Below are 5168 nucleotides of genomic sequence, written 5' to 3' on the forward strand. Positions count from 1 at the left end.
GTACAGCAAAAGCCAGCCTCCCAGACTCCTGTCCGCCCTGCTTGGTCGGTGTCCATGCTGAACCAGCTGTTAAAGACTCTATCATTCCTATGTGTAGGGTGTACACATACGCATATGCACCCAGAATAAAAAAACAAAAGGCCATGTTTTGCTGTACTGGGTGTTGACCTATTAGTTTCTGAACCATAAGGAGGTCTGGGAGGTCCTGGAGAGGCGCTGGGTAGCTGGGGAATTAGGAGAGATGGGAAGTGGCTCAGGGAAATGACTGAACATAGTGTTTGTCTCAGTACTGGAATTATTTGTGTTAACTGGGGTGTCAGTTATCCCACATACAAAGTAGTTTTATTTAATTAGCATTATTTAATTACTCACATATCAGTAGCTTTATTAACGACTTTGTGTGTTTTAATATTTCCCCCCTTTTTAACGCTGAAAATGTCTTACTTATCAAAAAACAATATGTGTTAAGAAATAAAGAGTTTGGTGAATCCATGAATAGATTGTTTTTTCATCCACTGTCCCCTACGCTGCCCAGCCAGCCTCTGGCCCATGCCTGGTCTCCATTTGGAATACCAAAGCCACTCAAGCAATCATATTCCTGAAAATCAAGCAGCATCTGATCTTGATATCGATAATCAGATTTTCATTCTTGACAGCCAGTGCAGCTTCGGGAGGAAGGGTGTCAGACAGCAATATCCCTGCATGCTTTGGGAATGCCAGGCAGGCAGAAAGGACAAATCTGGAGGCTCCTTAGTCCTGCTCACTGGGCGGGTCTTCTACCGTTTCTGGGAATACAAATTGCTGCAGCTTTTTTGGAAAGCACTTCAAACTTGTCCATCAAAAGCTGAAAGGCGCATACCTTTGGTCCAGCATTTAACCTACAAATCTGCTCACACACTTAACGAAAAGATGTCTGCACAAGTATGCTCCCGAAATTGTTTTCATAAATAGCACACATATGGGAAAGAAACCCTACATCTATGAATGTACAGGAAATCCACTACAGCTGCTGAAAACACGAGGGAAAGCTACATGTGCTGGTATGGAAAAATATCCAAAATGCATTGATGAATTTTTTTTAAATCTGCAGAACATGTATACTATGATTTCATTTGGTTTTTTTTAAAAAAAGAAGAAATCTGTATCTACAAATATAACATTTCTGGAAAGGTTTGTGAGAAGCTGTTAGCAGTGAGGAATTATGGGACTAGGAGGGGGACGCTAGGGAGGCTGGTTAGGGCTCTTTTTCTTTCCACTTTACAGCCTTTTGTAGTGTTTTAGCTTTTTGTCATGAGTAACAATAATTTTTTAAAATCTGCTGCCTGACGTTTTAGCCCAGGCCTCGGCAAAACACCAGCTACAGCCCACTGAGCCAGCAAGTGGATAATTTACGTGTCAGGGGACTTGCCCACGGAATGACTTCCATCCTAGCAGTCAAGGTCACCTCGGGGCAAGGCCTCTCAAACTTTTCCACAGAAGTACCCCCTATGACAAAATAGAACAAACATGTAGCCTCAGGGGATGAAGGCAACTGGCCCAAACCTCTGTCGCAAACAAAATTTCTTTAGTGTTCAGACTATCTTAAGAATTAAGGCAAATTTCAAATTTTTACTCAATAATAGAGTCATATTTAATTTATTGTAAAAAAAATAATTTTCTCTTCAAATCTTACTTATGGATGTCTGGACATTATGTTGGTAAATCCCTCAATCCTATTTCACACATTAAAATTCTGGATAAAACTTAACAAGAAAAAAATGTATTCATAGCCTCCAAGGCGTGAAAAGTGAAAGTGATGATAGGAGCTCAAGATGAGGGACGTATGGAAAAGCAGGACTTGACATAGGCTGGGAGGTGCAGATTTAATGCCCACATGAGAAATGAGCCTGGGCAGAATCTAGTGTGCGCACAGGAAGAGCTGTGCCAAAGAGCTAAAATTCATAGGATTTTAGGTTTCACAAACTGCTGCTTCTAACTTAAAATAAGAAACACGGGTAAGAAAAATTCTCACCAGGATGAGAAGTCAAAAGGAAGCTTGCCATGCACTTGGAACTTGGGGAAGAAAAAGAGAAACATACTAGAAATTGGAATCCAGGCCAGCACTGTTGGGATAGTGACTTACTACTACCTGCCTAGCACGATAGCCTCAGGCCACAAATCAATGTAAAAAGTAGTTCAGAACTCAAGAAATCCACAAGGACCATGTTAGAGAAAAATGCAAACCTATTCTGTAGAGGGGATCCCCAAATCCAGGGAACAGGGGCTTACCATAAAGATATGAGCCACACTAAAGATAAGCAGAACTAACAAACTGCTTGAGGAAATGAATCACCATGAGGGAAAATCCACAGATCCAATAAATAGGAATAATTGCATATCAAGAATCAAAGATAACAGGACAGTATGTTTAAATTTAACATGTTTTAATATGTTTAGCTAAAGGAAGAAATTTAATATGTTTAAATAAATAAAGGAAGATTTTTAATATGTTTAAACAGATAAAGGGAGAAACATGAACAGAATGAAAATAAAACAGGCATATTGTCAAAGGACCAAACAGAAGTCTGAGACAGAAAACATATATATTTTCTATAGGAAAGTGCAACTGATGTACTGAATAGGATATCTGCCATAAATAAGGACAGTATCAGGAAACTGGAAGATGGCTGGGTGCAGTGGCTCATGCCTGTAATCTCAGCACTTTGGGAGGCTGAAGCAAGAGGATTGCTTGAAGTCAAGAGTTTGAGACCAGCCTAGCCAATATGGTGAAACCCCATCTCTACTAAAAATACAAAAATTAGCCAGTCGTGGTGGTGCGTGCCTGTAATTCCAGCTATTAGGGAGGCTGAGACACAAGAATCACTTGAACCTGGGAAGTGGAGGTTGCAGTGAACTGAGATTAGGCCACTGCACTCCAGCTTGGGCAACTAAGCAAGACTCTCTCCAACAACAACAAAAAAGGAAACTGGAAGGTTAGACAAAATTACCCAACGTGCCTCAAAAAACAAAGACATGGAAAATATGAGAGAGCGGAAACATGAACATTTAAATGAGAAGAAACAACGTATGTCTAAGAGAAGGTCCAATAAGAAAAGAAGGAATTGGGCAATATTCAAAGAGTTAATGACTGAGAAACTCTTGAATATTGAAGTAAGATATGAACCCTCAGTTTAAAAAAATATAGCAAAACCTAAGAAGGGTAGTTCAAATAACTACATGCCGAAATACATCATAGGAAACTACAGAATACCATAGGTAAAGAGAGATAGACACTAAAGCTGAACAAGGCACGTGTGAAAATATTACCAAGGTTGAAAGAGAACTAAGTTACATAATAAATAAGAAAAAAAAAAAAAAACAGAAAAAACAGAGACCATCTTGGCAAGTGACCACAACACAAAACCTCAAAATTTTCGAAAAACAAAAATAGAACAAAAAACTTTTTAATGACAATGTAGAAATAACATCAAAAATTAAAAAAACAAAAAGCCATTACTATGTGGATAATTTTAAATACTCTTTTAAACAACTGTTGAGTCAAAGAAAAAATTGCAAACATTAATACAAAATAACAGAAGGTGGTAATAAGGAAGACACTGCCATCAGTACCTATAGCAATACAGCTAAAGCAGTACTTGGTGAAAACGCAGAGCCTTATATAACTGTATTAATAAGCATTAAAAAATTTAAAAAGTGAATGAAACAACATAATAAATAAGTCATAAAAAAGCAACCACATTAACTGAAGGATAGGATGGCTGAATGAATAAGTTAACTGTGACAAAGTTAGAATAGGATGATTATAAAACAGAACGGGCATGGTGGCTCACGCCTGCAATCCCAGTACTTCGGGAGCCAAGGCAGGTGGATCACTTGAGGCCAGGAGTTTGTGAGCAGCCGGGCTAACATAGCAAAACCCCATTTTTACTTAAAAAAATACAAAAAATTAGTCGGGTATGGTGGCATGCACCTGTAGTCCCAGCTACTTGGAGGCTGAGGCACAGGAATTGCTTGAACTGGGGAGGCAGAGGTTGCAGTGAGATCACGTCACTAGACTCCAGCCTAGGCAACAGAATGAAACTAAAAAAAAAAAAAAATTATAAAACAGAAGACTATAGAACTAACTGATAAATAATACAACAGCTGTTTCATTGAAAAACAAAATAACAATGCAATATATAAACTTCTGGCTAACAAAATCAAGAAAAAAGAAGAAAGTAAATATAAAAAATGAGATTAAATAAACTCAAACAACCAGAGAAATTATGGAAATTAAATAAATTATACAGAATTACTTTTTTCAATATAATAAAAATAAATTTTCAAATATATGGATAAAAAGGACAATGTTCTAGAATTGAGCTGTTCAATACAGTAGCCACTAGCTAAATGTGAAAACTGAACACCTAAAATGTAATTAGTCTAAACTGAGATGTGTTGTAAGCACAGAATGCACACTAAATTTTGAAGATTTAATAAAACAGAAAAGTTTTTCATTAAAAATTTCAATTGATTACATGTTGAAATTATAATATGTTAGATATATTTGGTTAAATAAAATATTATTTAAAATAATTTCACTTGCTTTTTAAGAACTTTTAAAATATGGCTACCAGAAAAATGTAAAATTATACAGCTGGTCCTTAACTTACAATGGTGTGAAAGCAATACACAATCAGTAGATAAAATGCTTTGAGTATACCCATACAACCGTTCTGTTTTTCACTTTCAGTACAGTATTCAATAAATCACATAAAATATTTAACACCTTATTATAAAATAGGCTTTGTATTAGATGATTTTACACAACTGTAGGCTAATGTTAGTGTTCTGAGCACATTTAAGGTAGGCTGGGCTGTTATAACATTCAGTAGGTCAGGTATATTAAACCCATTTTGACTTATGATATTTTCCATTTACAACAGCTTTATTATAAGTTGCCTCTGTTTATATAGGCAACTTAAGTTGCCTCTGCCTATATACAGCTTTATATTTATATTGTATAATATAAATATGTACTGTACAACTTATACTGTACAAAGTTGTAAAAGAAAATATAACTTGTTAAAACACACTAGAAGAACAAGAAGATCTAATAAACTAATACCATAGAGAAACAAAGAAATTTGCCCAAAAGCTTCTCCCTGCCACCCTCTACCAATAAAAGC

Source organism: Theropithecus gelada, chromosome 3 (assembly GCF_003255815.1).
Source record: "Theropithecus gelada isolate Dixy chromosome 3, Tgel_1.0, whole genome shotgun sequence".
Lineage (NCBI taxonomy): Eukaryota > Metazoa > Chordata > Mammalia > Primates > Cercopithecidae > Theropithecus > Theropithecus gelada.